The sequence below is a fragment of the Dermacentor silvarum genome, chromosome 6 (assembly GCF_013339745.2).
Source record: "Dermacentor silvarum isolate Dsil-2018 chromosome 6, BIME_Dsil_1.4, whole genome shotgun sequence".
In the NCBI taxonomy this organism is placed as follows: Eukaryota; Metazoa; Arthropoda; class Arachnida; order Ixodida; family Ixodidae; genus Dermacentor; species Dermacentor silvarum.
The window spans coordinates 152,829,597-152,849,799 of NC_051159.1; the positions used below are offsets into that span (position 1 = coordinate 152,829,597).

Genomic DNA, 20,203 nt, shown 5'->3' on the forward strand with positions numbered 1-20,203 from the left:
CTGCTTTTCAGCGTGATCAAGGATTCGACAAACACCCTTACTAAGCGAAGAATGCGCTCGAACACCCCGCCAGAGTCCGTACTGAGTTCCGACGTGGGAACGAGGAGCCTTAAGGCAACAAGTCATTGAAATGCTATATGGTCGCAATGAACGCACACGATCCGTTTGTGCAGTCCCCAAAACTATATCAGTGCCTTGATTGTCCTCTGTTGCGATGGCTTATGAGGTCGGCCGGCATTCCAAAATGACACAAGAGAGAGAGCGAGGAACGCCTTCCAAGCAGATCGTATACCTACGCCTCGCACATACACAGACAGGTTAACCACCGTACAAGAAAGCAGCCTCGTCAATCTTGTGGTCTGTCGGCTTCCACTAGTGCGCGCGCCTAATTCTGATCTACGAGGCGCCACACGAACAGAACAGCCTGGCTGCGCTACTAGAACGAATGAGCTCGCAATGTTGTTGTCGTGCTCTCGTAACACGCGTACAGTCAGGTGCGCCAAGGCGGCGGAAGACAGCTGTCAGGTGTAACCGAGCTTCGTAGTGATGACTACAGGGCTACGCAGTACTCGACTGATCCACTTAACCAATGAAGTGCCTAACGGTAATTAATATCGAGAACAATAATTTGATGAAGTAACTTGAGCCAAAACAATTGAGCCAAGCTTCTCCTTCTAGCATCGTGCTTGCACTCTTTTGGAGATAATTTCCGTTTTCAAGACACTCGCCTTCAGTCGCAGCGCCATAAAAATTACAATTATCTTCGCTCATCAGCGGCGACAACGACCATGCCGGCAGTGAAATGAAAGAAAGTAGGTGTTCTGGAAACACAACGTCCAACGCAAGGAAGCCGATCTGACGTGGGACTTGAGGGAGACACTGTAAACACAGGACAAAAACGAATATAAACAGACACGGCCCTGCACTTCGCCCCGTTTCTGCAATTTTTTTTTCTCTCACTCATGTTCCTGATCGTACCGGCCGGTCCAATTCAGTATGAATCTACTGACTACTGAATTATACGGAATGTTTGGTTGTTTGTCATTCTCTTTGATGCAACGCGTATAAATGAATATAACCGCTAGTAATCCCAGTTGCTCGATTAGGAGATTGCGTATTATACGCTCATAACCTCCAAGTGACGCTGGAACGTAGGCGCTACAGCGCTTGACTGAACGACTACATACGGTAAGGCTTGAATTAGGTTCTTTAGACTACCTCACACGAGGTTATATAGTAAACGCACAGCAAACAATTGCAGCGCCTTCTCGTGAAATGGTGCCTCACGATAGCGAAACCACCATAGGTTCTGACACGTTAAACAGTGTGCTAGACAAAAAAGGTCTTAGTTTCAGGCAAAGATGATTGTGCGTATTGTTTGACAAGGGCAAAAAAGATTAGGGAGCGCCAAAATTGGCGCTCTTCGCTTATAGCGTAATCCACAATTTTCTGGGGAAAAGTACCAATAGTTTGCGTACTTTTAGCTGCGTAACCCAACGTGAGGTAACCTCAAAGGTATGAATAGGGTATTTTCCGTATTTCGTCGCTGATACAAAATCAAAGTTTGTCGCTTATACCTATAACGTTTTAGACAAGTTGAAGGACGCTAAGTCTTACTGAAAAAAAAAACAGGAACATAGCCACTCACTAGGAAATGTCTGCAAAAATAAATATGCATCCTAATTATATTTAGGGCGCATTTACTTCCCTTCAAGTTGTAGTGGTTCTGTAAAGATGCTCCATATTCCACGATGTCGCACTCGGGCCCTACATTCAGAACAGCATAACGGCGAAATAGCACAAGATATTCGGCGTCAGTTAGAAGCTTTAAGCCCGTCATACGAATATCGGAGGCTCGCACTGCGGGCCACTGTTGGTAAAGTAGATGACAGGCACTTTACAGAACACGGCCTGTGCTCACGAAACATTTCTTGCGCTAGAATTGTGAGTAAGAGCAAATGTTCTGATGCTGAAAATATTAGCGAACACGGCCAGCATCAAGAAAAGCTTGGTGAATTCGACCTCAGAATATCCTAGGACCATGACTTCGCGCGTGTGCAACGTGCAAAGCCACCAAAGCGCCTGCTGCGTTTCTCAATATCCACCAGAATGAACGACCGCTTGTGACTGACTGCACGATGGACGCTTGCACGTGTGTGCACGTGCATACTGTGAACTTTTCTTCTGCTCCTCCTGCTCATCTTCTGCCTCGCCCCTTTTCCTCCTCTCTCAGCGCAGGGTAGCAAACCGGGCTCAGCCTAGTGAGCCCCTTTTTCTCCGTTCCCATTATCGTTTCTTTCTTTCTTTCTTTTTTTCTTTCTTTCTTTCCTTCGTGCCTAACTTTCGGCGTGTTTGGTTCAAATTTATTCATTGGTTCATCATAATCCCTGCTTCCTTGGCTGGAGAAGTTGAGAGAAAAAACAATTTGTCTGTCCCCACTTTCAATTTTGTAGTTATGCCTGCCATGTGTCAACCGCCGGTGTCGTTAATGTGCTCGCCATGCCATCAATCTCATGCTCCCAAACTTCTATGCAGCTCTTTCGCTTTCTTTCTTATTTTCTCTTACTGCTCCTAGCTGACTATTTACTAATCGCCAGATAGTTTTATTTAGTGCACACACCACCAATAACCAGCTGAGGGATTGAAATACCAAAAGCTCTGCTCCTCACGACCGAATATGTCCCTAAGCAGTCGTCGCTTTTATGATAAGTTGCATATAGCCGGCTAAAACATTCAGAGTACGTTAGATATAGCGCTGGAAGAGAAGTATTCGAAAGCGGGGTATTTCGGGAAAGACGCATCATTGCAACCACGTACGATTCTGTCTGGCGTTTGCACACGTTTTCCGCCACACCGACGCCGACTCCATTTCATAACGACAGATTTATGGGCTCCGACGTCGTCAAGCGAGTGCAGCTTTTGCAACGTCCAATGCGAGACCCATCAGTGGCGTACGAATCGGAGCGAACGCAGCCCGCAAGGCATTGCGGCTCAACTCAATGCGACGGCGCTGTATGCACGCCGAAACTACGGTCTTTGACGCAAGCCAGCCTTCGGCTGTCGTTGAATTCGCCGACTAATTATTCGTCGACTCGCGGTGAGAGTTCGCCCACCGAGTCAGAGGAGTACGCTGCGCGAACGATTCACTCTGGAGCTGCCGCGCCGCATTTGAGATGCGAGAGTGAGTCGCTTAACGTGACCAAGTTTGAGGACCTGTCCGCCGTCGGGCACGCGCCAGCGGTCGCGGACATTCGCAGGGTAATTGCGGTCATGTGAATCCGCTGAAGAAAAAAAAACTACAACCTCATTAGCATGCGAACAGCTCGAGTCGAGAATAGCATCTGCAGCGAATAGAAGCCGGTATCGAGTGTCGACGCTAGTTTGCCAGGGAAATCAATACTTCCAAGGAGAGTACGGCTCCAGAGCATAAGCATACTATTGGGAGGTTAGGGGGACAAGACTGAAGGGAAACTTCCGCATATCTGCAACTTTATAACCGAGGACAGATTACCAACTCTCCTCCGTTGAGCCAGTAAGTTTCCGCGGCGTATGTTATACCGCATTGACTGTTGCGGTGTGCCAGAGTGCCTCGCAAACAGGAAAGCTGCGTTCACAGCATGGTCGACACAAAATTACACGTCAGGTTGCCTTCAATACCCTGTGCGTAAACCTCCAAATATCCCAACTACAGTTTCATTCGCAGCTTTTAGGAATAGCTGCGGCCACAGCACTGGGAGGGTTCGCATTTCTTTTCATCGCACTCGGTTGAAGTTAGATTGCAGAAAGCGCGTCTGCAGCTTCGCATTATTCTGTCGTTGATGGGAAATGCACCAAAAAGAATGTCTGAAGAGCAGCAATAATGTATTGAGAAATGTATCGTTCTTTCAGCCTTGCGATTTTCATTAGTTTATTAAAATACCAAAATAATCAGTGTCGCAACCATAGGTCCATAGAGCCATCTCTTTATAATAGGATTCATTTGTTCACAATGCGCGTTAAGGAGCACGCGTAATGTTACGACGGGTCTACAAGGAACCCAGTTTTTAACCATGGATAGTTGTAACGTTCTACCAACAGTACTGTCCTACCTCAAATGGACATTCAAATGTGCAACACAGGGTAGAATGATTTGCTTTCCCCTTAGGAGACATCGTTTCATACCAAATCTGGCGGCAGTCTTTCTATTTGAAAATTCACCCCTCATCTTGCTTCAAAATACACCCTTAATCTTGCTCGAATTTTCGTTTATTTAATCGCCAACTCCAAGCTGTCACCACCAAGACCTTATCAAAACCCTTGTATTTAGTTTTTTTTTTTTTTTCAATAGAAACGCGACTTCAGAAGCTCTTGTGCAATCTCTTACCCAAATCCGGCATTCCAGAGAATAGCGGAGAGATAATGATCTAGAGAAAGTCAATTATTGCAAATTATATGAAAGAAGAAATGGAAATGTGGGTATCTGTTGGGGTACACACTGGCCACTCCATTCATTACTGAAAACTAAGATTAAACAGGCACTTCTAAAAGGTAAGAAAACTGGAAATAAATGCACGATAAAGAAGGACTATCAGGAAAGCACGTAATTGGTAGCTATGGTGAATATGCATACACACAAATGCATGTAGATCTACAAATAGCATATGCAAGCAACACAGAATTAAAAAGAAATTTGGAGGACGCTTAAGCTTCGCTTTTAAGAGTGGAACGCGATGCCACCCCAGTCTGGCCTCCCCAGGCGAGACAGGGCCATCCTGCTGTGATTCCGGACTGGCTGCGTATGGACAACAGCCAGGCTTCATGCCAAAGGCCGCATCGCCTCCCCCTCGTGCCGACGATGCGGCGACCCCGAGACACTCGAACACCTCTTCTGCGCATGTCCGGCCCTAGCACAGGAACGTTCGAAGGTCATCCGAATCTATAGACTGCAAGCACTTCCTGCTGACTCGCTCACCAACCTGCTGTTCCCGTCCCGCTCCCATCTCCCCACACTACACAGCCTCGTGGAGTTCGTGGAGACGAGTGGGATAGCGGCACACCGCTGAGCGTACCTGCCCTTGCCGGTCCCCGCCGCCTGTGCTGCCTACCCATGTGCGGACGAGCCCCCTGAACTATCTCTCTTCTCTTTCATCTTTACATCCTACTCCCCCTCTCCCCTACGACGCTGCGCCGTGCTCCCTGATGGGCTGCAGAATTAAGTGTCTCTTCCTTATATATATTAAGCACCAGTAGTAGTAGTAGTAGCATTCAAAGATCCCTGACTGCTTCTCACGGTTCCCGACGACTGCAGCTTATGCAACCATAATGGTTATTGGCAAACTCTGGCGGCGAACGCTATGCACATAGGCGAGCTTTCTGGTAGAAACGCAGCCTCTTGCGTGGGCTGCTCCCGGAGATAGTGCACAACCGCGCCAAAGAAATCATTTTTTGAGGTTCCCATGTTTGTTTCGCACTTTCAATATTTCAGTCTGAGAAAATTTAACATAAAAGGCATGTGCTGTGGGTGTTTTGTTTCATGACATTTCTTTGGGGATTGTCATTCTCAAAATTCTGAGGAATAGCTTTATCAAGAATGTGAGACAAGGTATCAGCAACATTAGTGATAGAATGGTGTGGCAATATAACCCGCATATACCGCACGTCATATATGAAGGCGTGGCATATGCATATACCTAAATATATTCGGAGGGCCTGCATGGTTGAAGATGATTTTCTCCGCCACCCGCCGACATCGCACGCCGGTTGCCGACGCCGAATTTTCTGCGATAGGGGGCCCTTAACGCTTTCGCGTTAATATGTGGGCAGCTTGCACTATAGTGGTGCAAGGCTGGAGTAAACGGCGGAGCTGGTGATCGACCTAGCTTCTTCCAGGTTTTACTAGGCTTGGCTAAGTTTTGCTAGGAAATGCTAAGTGATGCTAGACACGGTATTCTGAATCGGTTCGCCGCCGACGAGCAGATTCTCTCTTGGTCGCGCGACGCGCTTCATGATGAGCGGCTTCTTCTTCGGGTGTCCGGATCTTCGTTGGCCGTCCCATGTCAAGGCTCCATGTACTCGCCACAGAGTCAACGAGAGTTCTGCCGCCGTCGCGGCGGCTCCGAGCTTTCTCCCCCCGGTGACGTCAGGGCCAGGCTGCGCCTCCACACTTGTCGGGGCGTGGCTGGTCGAAACCTGCAGAGCCGCCACCAGAGGCGCCTGCCGCAGTCACAGACACCGCGGGCGTTCGGCGCGAACGCGGGGAAACGCGGACGGCATCGGCAGCAGCTCTGCGCGTTGCCTCATTGGTGGTGCTACAATTTTAACCCATTGCGCCACAAACGCATTTGCAGAGAGCTACACAGACGCGCCTTATATATCTAAAGCCCAGACCACACGTACGCTTTCAAACGCGCGCAAGCTCGCGTCCGCGCGCCCACGCATGCGCAGATGGTGCGGCACGGCTCGTACGCGTCGAAACGCGGCGCGATCTCGGTGATCAGCTCCTCTCAGTTATCGCGCGCCTGGGCTGCCTCGCGTCGGCGCGCCTGGCTACGCAGTGACGGCGCGGTACATTCAACTCTCAGTTAAGCAGAATTATATCATGCAAGAAAGTGCTTCTTCTTCACTTTTTGTGCTGATCTAACAGCTCCAAAAAGATAACAATTACGTGTATAGATATCGAAGCATTTTGAAGCACTGCCAACAACGGAATACGAAGTGGCGTCTGCCAAGGTGTAAACAAGTGAGGCCAGTGAGCGCGCGCTGTCGCGCGTATTTGTGGATGCAAACCGCCATTCCTCGCTAGGCGCGGCAACCGCAAAGCGCGTAGACGCGAGCTTACGCGCGTCCGCAAGCGTACGTGTGGTCTGGGCATAACACTCCTCCGTGTACCCGCGCTCTTGCTCGGGGCGGTGCCGCCGCCTACGAGCAGAAAAGAGAAGTACTGCATTATGACACTAACGCGCACCGACAGTGAACGCTTCGGTGGTCTCAGCACTGAAGTTGATCGCGGAGGCTGCAATTACGACGCGCTGTACGCGCTGATGACTCGGTGACGATTCAGTTACGTGCTTTGTCTTGCGCGTTGTATTAGTGTGTCAGTTACGTGCTTCGTCTTTCGCGTTGTGCTAGCGTGTGCAGCGTAGTGCAGCTTCCATATGCACGACGGTTGCTCATGGTCATCGACGTTGGTAGTCGTGATGGAGGAGACGTGCCACCAGGCGTCAGCGTGGGTGCATCAACGCCTAAGGGCGCTTTAGCCACAAAACACCAATAGACATTATATATCAATGTGCAATAAACATTACACTACTTCTGTGAAGACACGTTTCACTTTCGTGTTCTATACCGATTCCTATATAAGAGGGATCAACCACATTTTTTTCTTTCTCTCTCTCTCTCTCTCTCTCTCTCGCTCTCATTTTCTCTTGCTCTTTCCCGAGCATAGCGCGCACCGCGCGCATGCTCTCCTTCCCTCTCCTTAACGTCCCATGTCAAGGCAACATGTGCGCGGCACGGAGAGGAGGCGAAGCACACGCCGCTCCGCGAGGTGGTTGCTTGGCAACGCGCGGAGACGTCATCGCCAGGCGCAGTTTTTTGTTCACACTAAGCGGTCTAACCAAGAGCTTAAAGAGCTCTACTGTTAAAATGGTCTGTACTTAACACCACTTCAGTGATGCACATAACTAACACGTTATGAAGCGGCATTTACCCAGCAATCGATATAGCTTTGGCGAAGGTTGGGAAGTGAGGGTAAGCGAGAGCAAGCGTCCACTTTCGCACTCGCCCTTTGGATGCCATTGCATTAATGTTTAATACAGTAGCCCTTAGACGGATGTCACAACATTCTCTACAAGAGTTAGTGCAGCACTGGACCATTCTGTCGTTTTGAATAAATCAGATTAATGGAACCGACCTTCATCGTGATCTAACCTGCGATGATTTCAACACGACGCGATCACATGTGAAACAAAACTAAGTTAATGAGCGTATCTGCAGTAACAAAGCCAAATTCTCCTCACCAATAAAAGATCAAACGCTGCGAGACCCAACTGAACTCTTTCACTTATAATTCTTGCGATCTGATACGGGGACTGCTGCTCGCTCGAAAACTCAATTTCTTCTCTGTCCCTAATTAATCATCCTGCAAAGCAGCACGAAAAGCTGCTTCAACGCCTAATATCGCATGCAGCGTCCTTTTCCATTAGCTTTTTTTTCTTTTTCATACAGCGTCTAAGAGAAGCTCGCAAAATTGAATTAACAGGGTCGTCCGGTTGCAAAGACTGCATTTCTGTATTGTTTCAATATAATAAAACACTGGTTTTGGCACATAAAACCCCAGAAAGAAGAATATAAGAAATTCGATAGAGACATATAAAGGGAGTTACTGAAGAGAGCTTTCCAACCGGCCCCTGATTCCGTGCTTCCCGTCCAAGGCAAATTGGTCTTCTTTGTCTCTTCGCTATCTTTTCCAAATTTCTTCACAGAGTGCGCAGCGTGTATACTGCACGAAAGCGCACGAACATAATTGCCTCCAAGTGCTGTGGGAGCACTTGGAGGCAATTCTAGTTCCCGCTTTGCTGCATGTGCTTATACTGTATGCAGGGATTTACACAAACGGCTGAAGTGTGGCAGTCAACAAGCAAAAGCGAATAAAAAATCACTGCATATCCACGAAGTGAATCATGATGAGTGGGGCGAAGCAGTGCGGTGTGTGATATGTGGCGATATACGTATATGTATGATATGTGGCTGCATTGCAGAGACCTTGCCGGCTACCAAGGAATCTTTGCACGTCGAGCAAACCACGTACTCACTGTGATAACCGCCGGAGAACTCTTGCTGCAGCACTGCGACGGCGTTGTCTCGCGACTGTTCGTTTCGTATGTTGCCGATTTGGGTCGACGCGTTGTCGAACCACAGGCGATCACACACCTTGCAGCTGTGCCCGAAACTGCGATCGAGGAAATCGCGCTTGAACCGCGCATTGGCGCCTCCCGTCTCCCGCAGAAAACGCTTCTCGCATTTAGCCGCCGCTTCCCGAGCTCTCACCTCCGGGGTAGCTTGCTGTCGGCGTTGCCGGCGAGCCGCCGCTTCCCGCGCCCTCAAATCCGCGTCCGCTTGGCGTTTTTGCCGCTTTGCCCGATGCGTCCCGCGCCCTCACCGCCGGAGTAGCTTACTGTCTGCGTGGACGCTGAACCGCAGCAAGCCGCGCCTTACGTTCGTCCATGGCAGAAAGAGATTGTGTGGTCTGGAACGCGCCATGCACAGCAGTGCCATCTCGTGTATAGACGTTGAGCCGCTGCATACAACGTTTCATCCATGACAGACAGATGGCGTGGCAGTCGATGTGAGCACGGACGACGCCGGACGGACAAGGCTAGACCCTAAGGAGCTTCGCCCCTAACAAAAGCGGTTGCTTTGCCCAAGGACGCAGCATTGAAAGCGTGAGGAAGGTATAGTGTAGTTGCGCCGAAGCTCCTGAGATGGGTTTCTAAGAATGCGCGGGGGCGACGTGTTGGCGCTACAGAGCACGTAAGGCAAATGCTGCTGAGCAGCACAAACAGTGCCCTGGCAGCTGTCAGGCGTCTCACTTTAATGGTGTCGCATTGAATGATGTCGCATCGTTCGGTGTGGCACTTCAATGGTGAACGAGGTGAGACGTCCAAACGAATACCGTCGGCGTATGTGGCTTGAAGTGTACTGTCCGTTCCGCTTAGACCACTGTTATGCGCCACGGTGTAGTATGTATACAGCAGTTCATTAAGGACTCTAGTGCATGGGCACACAAAGCTTATGCCATCACCGAAAGGCCGAACGCTGCCCCGATTCCGCTGCAGCTGTTGATTGAGCGGAGCATGAGAGCGCGTCCACAATTCCTTGTTTTTGCAGCCAAAGGCACTGCGTGTCTCCTCACGTCTCTGGGGATCTTCTAACCATCCACGCACGGGCCGCTCATGCGCGTTTATACCATGACAGCACGGCGGCAGCGGTGCCAACGGCGCCGGGACGAACGCGTCTGGAGCGTCCGTATATTTGCTATAACAATAAAATTTCGCGTCTACTTTTGTCCTCTACGTGCAAGTATAGTTCACCCGAGCGACCCACACGCGCGTTCAGACCTGCCACCAGTGTGGACTAGATGGCAGCACTCACGCTGATAACCTCTCAGCTGAATCGGTACAGTACCTGTGTCTGAATCTACAGGCTGCAGATTGAAGTACGGAGTGATCCAGCAACGACACCACATTATATACTGTTTTGCGTTTACAGCGTTTTAAAGACGATAGTCTTTCTTAGGCTACCTAAACCTGAAAAAGTTTTGCCTGCCTGTCTGTCTGTCTGTCTGTCTGTCTGTCTGTCTGTCTGCCACTCGATTTAACCGCTCGGCCAAAACCGCTTCTACCACCCGGCCAAAACCAACCAAGCTACTAGCACTGGTGACACGGGGTCATACACGTCAACATTATACAGCGCAAAGGAAACCTCAGGCCTATTTGAGGCTAAATATATGTACACAACCATAGTCCGCAGCGTTCATTTAATTAAGAATACACATTGGACTGGTTTTTACGACAGTACATGAAAAATCGACGCGTTAGAAATGGTGTCGAAGAGACGCTACCCATTAAAGACAAGCCGACTGAAGCCGCGGCTCTGTAGCCGGATTCAAGCCAACAGTAATAAATATATAAATTTGAATTGAATTCAGCTAAACCTCCATTGCATCCATCATGGGAGGAGTGAGAGGGGAGGGGATGAACGTGAGGGGTGGGAGGGAGGAGAAGAGAGGGTGTTACGTATCAGGGGCGGCAGTAGACTATCGTCTTTCGACGTCATTTGCAGCGAAGCAAGCAGATATGCGGTGAATTTTTGTAATTGCTTTTATCAATGCTAGCCGTAATTGCTAGCAGCGACGAATACCAGTATACCGGATGACCCGCCGGTGATATCATTGCGAGACTATTTATTAGAGCGGATCAGCATTATTTTACGTGCTTTTTACTTTGCGGCCTATTTGCACCTAACCGTTTTCACGCTACAACTTGGACCGCTGAGTGTACGCCATTGAGTCTGTACCCGAATAGACAACTTTGACCACTGGGTATGTACAACTGGCTATGTGCCGCTGCTCATTATTGGCAGATCCCCCAGAATCAGTATGTGCCACAAATTTAAAAGATCCTTTCAAAGTTTCCCCCGTACTGGGCAGAACCAAACACCCGTCGCATGGGTCCCTCAAGCACAGTAGCCCGACGGTTGAGCACACAGCGCCACGCGGCGGGCCGCGACGGAGCAACTCCGAATGTTCGCAGGCAGCGGTGCGTCAGGCATCTCGGAGTCTACGCGCTTACTTCGCCGCCGCTAGTTTTAATTTGCTGAGAGCATCGTCTTCTCCATTTTTTCTCCATTGTCTTTCGACCCACTTTCTCAAACAGTTTTTTTTTTTTTTTTGTCTGCGGAGCACTCACCCAAGTTTGTCTCCTTTTCAAACAATTTGTTGTGCTCTTAGTATACGAGCAAAGTAATAGTCATTGTCGCCTATATGAGACGCGCTCGCAGTAAAATATTGAGCCTTGCCTACAGTTCTCGATGGCCGCGCGGAACAGAGCCTCGGTGTTGCTATGTTGCTTGAAAAACGTCTGCATATGCATTTCCAGAATAGGTGCCGCGCTGTTGAGATGTTGTCCGTCCTGCCTGAGGTTCCCACGCAATCTCGAGTTTACCATGGGCACCGCGGCGATTTCAGCGCCGTTCGCGCGAATTGTGGGTGCGACCAGTGCCCTTGAACCCTTCACTTCCCGAGCTTTTTTATTTTATTTTATTTCAGAGCGCTGAAGAATCAATCACTCCTGCGGCGGATCTGCATGGTTGCTCTGCATGGTTTCAGGATACTTTTGTTTGCTTGCTTCAAAATATTTTGGTTATAAAGAATCATGGCCTCAAGATCCTTCTCCCGAGAGAACTTCCAAGCGAATAGCTTTCTTTGGCTCGTTCACCCTTTTTTGTGGTCGGTGACGGTCGGTGATTGGCAGCTGGAGGTTGGAACAAAGGCGCCTACGTAAAGGGCCCACGTGTTGGCGCTGCGGTGTTGAACTCCAAGTTTCATAGTTATTTAACACACACGTGCTGTCCACCTGCACTACCGCAGTAGATTTCGTCACCTATAACAGGGCGCACGGGCCGCGTGTGCACTCGGAAACAGCTCGGCCAACTCGGCCACCGCGGCCGCGCATGCGCTGCCGCATCCATTGGAAAACTACGGTGCGAGCGTGTCTCAAGCTTCCGGGTAATTACTATCGCAATTAAAAGTAAAGACCATGCCCAAATGTAAGCCTTTCCAAAGCAGATCTTATTATGGGGAGAAGCCCGTTTTACGAATTTTCTTCGTTCCACTAGTGACAGCCTGCATAAATGATACCCTTTGTTGCAGTCGCAGTAAGCGTACTGATAAATGATTTTTATTAACTCGCATAAACGTGTACTGAACATCAGCCCACTCGCGATTAGTCAACTAAGCAATGGAGAAGGGGGAGGAATGGCACGAAGGTTAACTACACATTGTAAAGTTGGAAAGATCATTATAAATGGTAGCATAAACGGAAGAACACTACGACACAGAAAAAAAAACGTAAAGCAGAACAATAAACCCTATAGAGTCAGTTGATGTAAACTGGATGAGTGGTGTGGCACCTGTATTCGCATAGCTACCTGCTTCTGCAAACACCTGCTCAACACAATCACAAGGCGATGACAGTGGCGGTGCTGCTTGGTCCCCGCTAGATTCCGTTCGTGTCCTGCAATGCAAGACCGTGAATGGCCTGAACAACGGGGGTATACACTAGGACAAGAAAATGTCGCAGTTTCGCACGAAAGGAGAAGCACCAATTGCGATAGCAAACTATTAGACAGCTATACGAAGTAAGGATAGTAGTTTTATCAGGCCGTATAAACTTGCAAACATTCGCTTACTAACTAAATTAACGAGCATGGTATCACGCGCGCACAGGCAATCATGAACACATCTCACTCGATGACCGCGAACACTCGCTGTCAAAACGATGGCGTGAGGAAACTCTTCAGCAGCAGCGAGTCAATTTCCCTTCGTGCTGGCTCTAGCTTTAACGCGAACTAAGCGGTGAGAATACAGCGCACACGAAGCCATTAGCCCTAGGCTCACGTAGAGTCTGTAGCGACCGCAGATCACTTTTAAGATAAGGTCCACGCGGCCGCGCGCGGCCGCGCCCAGCCGCGCCATACGCAACCACCGCCGGAGTAGGACGCCCCCCCCCCCCCCCCCTCCCCCACGCTTTGCGGGCAATAGAAGAAGGCGCGCTTCCACCCGGCCTTCCTCCCTTTAGCGCGCGAGATCGAGCCACCACCCTTCTCGGCTCACCTTTGCACGCTTTCATTCGCTGCCACAGCTTACGGCGCGCGGCCGCAATGTTATCGCACTTAGACTTTATACAGACCATCACGGCGACGCCGACGCCGCCGACGATGACGACAGCGGTACAGCAATTGGAGTGCCCATATAATTGCTATCGCAACAAAAAACTGTAGCATTTGTGCGCTTATCTATAATCGTGATGATTGTTATAGCAGCGGCTGTCGCCGCTTGATCATAACTGCTACAATATAAACACAAAGATTTTTTTCTTCGTAATGTTCTTTGTGCTATAGTTTTGTCCTACCCCCGCGCTGCATATATGGTTGATTACACGAAATGAATACTGCAGTGATGCTTTCTGTCTCAGCATAGAAAGTCTAAAACAGTATATTTTTTCGTCCTTTTCCAATTCTGTTACATTGCGATATGTTTAGTTTCGCCGAGAAATATGAAATCTAGAGTTGTCGGGTTCATTTGCACAAATATATCTGCAGCAATAACAAATACATAAGTAAAGAACAACAGTTAATTCATTCCCTATCCGTGAAGAATGTAAAACATTTTGTGACGTCGACAAGGTCAGTTGGTGTAGCATGGAGCGTCCGGCAGTCTGAGCAGATATGTTGTGGTGGGGAAATGTTAGAGGAAACCGAGCATCACGTATGTTCAGCGGAGTCTAGAGCGGGAGGCTAAGGTAAGGGTGCGAAAAAGAAACATGGATGGGAAAAGGTAACAAGACGTCCCAATAGATACGGGGCACGTATTCTTTTCACGGCCGTGGTCAAACTGTGCCGACGACGCCGTATGTGGTCCCGCTAGCGTATACGGCGCTTTGATGCCGGAAAGATCGCCCAGAAGCCTGGGTGCCGCGGAGCATATGCACCAACCCGTAATGCCATGATAGAGCAAGCAATGTCCTCCTGCTAGTCGCCTACGTGACATGCACACAGGAGTTGCCATTCCCACGGTAAGGCTTGCAAGTGACCAAGAGACATCCGCGTCAGCCTGTCTGCCGACAGATATGAGGATTAGCAATCTTCTCCGACAGCCAGCCACAGCTCAGGCGATCAATGCCTGAAGGGATATGAATCCACAATACTGTAGCGCCATACCCCAAATGCATCTGTGTGTACTTTGGCGTTCTGCAAGGAAACCCAGTTCTCTCAATACGTTCTCCCGGCCGTCAACTGTGAAGGTCATATTGTGTACGATACAGAGAACGAAACTTCGCAGATAAGCATGTGGCGACTTAATGTCATAGGCTGCGTTTGTCTCTATACTATGGCATGTTTCACGTATTCATTTAAAATCAATTATGGTAAATGTATGTAACATACCTGTACTTGCTTCGTGGTATTAGGTAAAGTATACACGTTATCAAAAGAAAAGTTTACGACATTAGGATCTAGAGTGGTTTGTGCGGCTAATGTATGGCTAGTTGAGTATCAAAACAAAAAGATATGCCGTGTCGAACCAGCAGTTTATGATGGCCCGGCCATGCATCATAAAGTGCTGGTTCCACAATAAAAGTTTATTCCTCCTCCTCGTGCAAGGATTACTGTCGTCCGATTCTGTTCGTTTCTCAATATTCGTCCCGCTGAGATGGCTAATGTCGGTGATAAAGCGCAAACCAATGACGAAGCGCAAAAGTAATGTTAAAAATGTCAAAAATTCGTCACATTAAGGCTATTATATTAGGGCTATTAAAAATAATTCTATGAATAGAACACTAAAGCAAAGAATGCTATTGACAACTATAATTGCTAACTTCACCCTAACTAAATGGCCGGCATTTGCAAAATTATTGACTTTTCTTTGTTATAAACTGTGAGCCAACGTAACACTCGTAAACAATACCATAAGTGTTTTTGCGATGAAGAGCTGGACGAAGAGCTACGGAAAGCTACGGAGAGCTGGACAGCCGTTCATGCAGAAGGGGGAGGTTGCTGTGTCTATAGAACATAAACTTTCTGCAACAGAGGCCGTTTCCATTCATCACCGACATATCGAATGATTTTATATACTGAATAGTGCCAATAACCTCTTTAGCACCTGATTTCAAGGTAAAAATCAAAGTCCCTGTCTTAAATAAACATGGTTGAACGCGAAGCTTTCGCCCATGCAAACTGAATCAAAGTCCAAAGCCAACGACCACGCAACGAATTAACCCAAGAAATGCTGAGCCACCCGATGCGATGCATGTGTGATTTTATTGCTTATTTAGGATTGTATTTTTTTAACGTTGAGGTTGAATGAAGACACATTTCGTTAAGTTACATAGCCTTTATTTTAGGTCATATAGCCGTTGATTACACGCACACACTCACACTTTCACGGACTGCATGCCGTTGCCGATACACGGGATCGGTCTTACGGGCACAATCGCGCTCGCGCTTACGTTCGCATACGGCAACCTCTTCTTCTGCCCTGCGCTGCACCCGCGGCCTACCCATGGTGACGGCCGTGAATGCATTCCGTGACGCGCGTAATGTAATGCAGATATATACAGTTCGTCTGGGTCGTATGGCGTTGCAGTTCCCATTGTTCTTATCGGTACAACTGCGAATGTAAACTGTAGCGTTCTACGATTGTGTGCGCAGATGCGCAGATAGTTCCATTGTGTTGGTTGGCTTCCCTGCAGTGCGTGTTCGGCACTCACGGACAAATCTGTGAAAAATGGAAAGCTTTAAAAAGCATTGTGCGCATATATCGAATGACGCGCCCATGGCCATATGTAACTGTTTGCTTATTTCTGGTAGGAAGGGCCCACAATCGTATAGGAAAGCGAAAGACGTATTAAAACAGGGGTGGCAAGACGGTGACACGTACGAAGTTTAGGAGGTTCCGGGCACAAGAGTTGGAGCTCGTCCATCTCCGGTAGGCCTCCGGGTCCGCTGCCTATATATGCCCGCCTGGCAAGCACAGCTCTCCCGTTCCGCCCAGGTCCAGATGAAGTGGCGGAGATCCACCTGGTCAGCAGAGCCATTTGCGATTGCGGTAATTTTCTTGCTAGTAGTGTCCTGCTTTGTACTCCAAGGCCGGTTGATCTCACTACTTACACCTATGGCGGAAACGAAAGGACTGCTATTACCTCGAGCGCAATACTCAGCCGTGAGATCGCAAAGAACACAACTTCCTTTCAAACGCGACGCATATCTTTCCCGTCTAGGTGCCCTTTGCTGTACAAACGATGCAGGCACATATTGCTCGCCTCGTGTCTGTCATTCGAGTGCACTTAGGCGGCGCGCCTATCCGCTAGCGGCAAAGTGTACGCATTTTTTTGCGAACACAACGGTGGCACATCGGAACGCTAGCACTTCGAGTGAGTGGTGGGCGCAGCCGAGCAGCAAGTGATTTATCATGCAGATGGATTTCCATATGGGCGGTGAGCCGAAGTGAAAGGCGGTAGAACCACCACCGCCCACAGTATGCAGCGTCCGCACTGTACGATAAATTCAAGTCAGCAAAATCAGTATCGTCTACGTATGCGCTGATGTTTATTTTCGCTATCCTGGTAATTTAAAAGCGACCAAGTGCTTAGGTCTCACCGTCATCACCTTGTTCCGTCTCCCAGGTAGTGGTCCGTCTACCGGTACCTCTTCCTGCTTTCCTTTGTCCTCCGCATTATTGCATTTTTGGCTGTTATTCATTTTTTATTCGTTGATTATTCGTCACCACACGCATCGTCTATACCATAATGTTTTTTCGCTCTGATACACGTTCTGTGTTTCGAAAGAAACAGTAGAGTTCGGTCAAACGCACGCTAACGCTGACTGGCACGCTGCCCTGCTCGGTACAGCGCAGGTCTCGAAAGATTGATGTCGTAGATTAGGATCTTAATTCCAGCAGTGATTCAGAAGCCTGTTCGCTTTTTAAATTTTTTTTCACCTCGCGACCGGTAAGGAACGACCCTACTAAGTGAGACTTCAATAAATCAGAGGGACCGGCAAGAAAATGTGAGTACGGTGAGATTAACGAGGTAATGATATCAGCAAGAGGTTATTAGAATAGTTTGGCTGAAGCGTCGTTTGAGCAGCCTGTAAAAAAATGACGTGGAAAATAAACAATATTTAGCATGATTATAGCATAATTGGCTCAGCATCTCTTACGGCTAGATATTATGGAGGATCGTAAGGCTGCCACATGGCCAAAGACTGGACGCGTAAGCAAAGCCACGTAGCTGACTCTCAGTTATCTTCCCAGGTGGGTACCCACGAATGTATGGAGCTTACCCAATATACCATTGCAATTTGTAGTCGCTGTTTCCTTATATTTGTTTTCACATGCCGTAGCGTTCTCTCAGACCTCTCGACTTTCCTGGTGTTGGAATCTTTATATTTTCTTGCAGCCTCTTCCTTCACCAACCTTGTTTGTTCTTAGCTCCCGACTCAACCGTCATTGGCTACTCTAGCTTTCTCATCTTTTCTCATTAAGAGGAGAAGCAAAAATAATAAGCCATATGTAAGCATAATAAAACTTTAGGTACAAAAATTAGTTTAACCATTAGTGATTTCGTCGTTATAGTTTTCTTACATGTTACTTATGCGGATGCCGCACATTGTGTTCTTTTTCTCAATCCACATCTGACCCACTTGGGACACTTGCTAGGTCAGGCAACCAACGTGTCCTCCTTGCTACCGCGAGAGTTGATTCTCAAAAATGTGTGCACGACGGTCGGAGTGCATCTGCACTTCCAGTTTCCATGCAAGATAAGGCCCGCCTACACCTTCCCCTCTGCTATACGACAACGTCTTCGGATGCGCTGATGACTGGAAGAACGGTGGCCAACAAAAAATAAAGAATAAAAAGGTTCTTGCGATTGCGTGACATGCACTCGAGCAACACGCGCCCGCACGCAAGCCGGATATCTCGATCGTTTCATGAGCAACGTTATTCAACAAAGAAGAAAAACAGCAGACGCAGCAAGAATGGCCCTCATGTTTTTGGTTCGCCAGGAAAAGAACGTCAAATAGCCGAAGGAAGTACCCGAGGGAGGGAATGCAAAACGGTGCCATTTTTTCGAGGAAGCTGCTGCGAGAAAGTAGAGGGGAAAAAAAAGACCCTAGCAATACGGAACTCTAAACTACAAAGACGATAGAATGAATACATGCAGAACACAGCTAGAAGATTACAAGTTCCACGCCGAGCCGAGTTGCGGGAGGAGGGTGCATACTTCGTCGTGAACATTCTGCACGCTGTCATCTGCTGCGGGAAAAGAATCAAATCGAGGGAGCGGTGCTCATCCATACCTCTCGTGCGCAAAAGAAACGGCCTATAGAGAAGCTTCAAGGCATGCGTGATGCATTCTTTCTTGTGGGGCGTATTTGCGAGAAAGGAGACCGAGGCACGAGTCACTCGCAACGCCATGGAAGGCGTACCAATATAAGAAGTGTATTGTCAGGTGCAGGTAAAAAGGCGTGCCAGCTATAGGTGCGCGCGTGCGAAGAACGAAGGGACGGTGTGATCAATGGTGGTTGTACCGCCGGTGGTACAATTTTTTGAGGAGCTCAATGTGACGCAGTCTGGTAATTTCTGGCAGAGTGAAAACATGCCGAAGAAAGGCAAAATCGGTCCGGTAGAGAGACCGCCAGTTTCAAACTGTTCATCGGTGAGTTCCCTGACTTCACCTACTTCTAAGCGCGATGCCTACGGCAGAAGACCTGCTACAATGAAAAATGAACATATTAGGCTGAAAAGAAAGGCAAACTATAGAGAGGCCATGTTAGGAACAGAGCTGCCAAGTCAATCGGAGTATAATAATGGAAGTAATAAGGTTAAATTACATGGACGTAGGCAGTAACATTAGCGTTAATCGTCGGCGTGAGAAATATGACGGCTTCATAGTTGCGCTCGTGCCCATACTTACGCAAGGCTTGGAGCAACAGCATGAACCATGAAAAACCTAATTTTATGAAATGCAGTGACTGACTTACATCTTAGAAATTTGCCATATCACTTTCTGTCGTTCCGTGTGCCCTTCCGAGGGTTGAAATCCAAGAAAACACAAAGGGTTCTCGGAAAGGTGAAGACAAATTGGTCAATACTGGGCCACAAGAGAAAGCGCCAAATAGAAGCCGAGGTTTCGATAACGGGACTTCGCCAGAGCTTCCGAGGCTTACATTTATCGCCGTATCTTCTGCATCTTTAATTTAAGTCGAGGTAATTCTAATAAGACTCGTAAGCAGTATACGGCGCGCGTAAAAATCGGTGAATGCGGGTTCTACAGAATATTTTATGCACGATTCCGCCAAAGTCAACACTGATTGTCTGAAACTTTTCCTGTCCGCCTCTTATAACAGCGGAGCTGTTTAAGCTGGGCGTAGTGTGTCTGCTGAATCCAAAAATGTGGTCCGAACCTAGCGGAAGTGCAGAAAGGGTCTAAGCGCAATTGCACATACCCAGCGAACTAGTGAAGCTGAGCCTGGCTCTTTTCCTCTGTCTATACCCCCTTTCCCTTACCCCTAGTTTAGGGTAGCAAACCGGACGCTCGTCTAGTTGACCTCCCTGCCTTTCCTCTCCTTGCTCTCTCTCTCTCTCTCTCCATCTTTGAGCCTGGATACGTCTGGCTAATCACGGTTGGGACCACTTAAGCTTAGTCAGTCATCAATAAGCAACCGATAGCCATTCAATAGCTAATCCGAAAAATTCCGGAAAATGCTGGGGATGACTTGGTACTACTTAGCCTAACCCAAATACGTGGCCAATACCTTGCGACAGCCAATCGATCGCCAATCAATAGCTAATTGATAATCGATCAATAATCAATGAATTCCGGGAAATGCTGGGGTTGACTTGGTAGCACTTAGCCTAGCCCAAAAGCCAGGACTAGGTAGGTGC

At 48.4% G+C, this 20,203-nt stretch overlaps 1 protein-coding gene across 2 annotated transcripts in view; it reads left to right on the forward strand.

Annotated features, from left to right (window-relative positions):
• Positions 1-20,203, forward strand: part of LOC119456258 (uncharacterized) — a 159,416-nt gene that overhangs the window by 68,908 nt on the left and 70,305 nt on the right. The gene's annotated exons all lie outside the window — the stretch shown is intronic.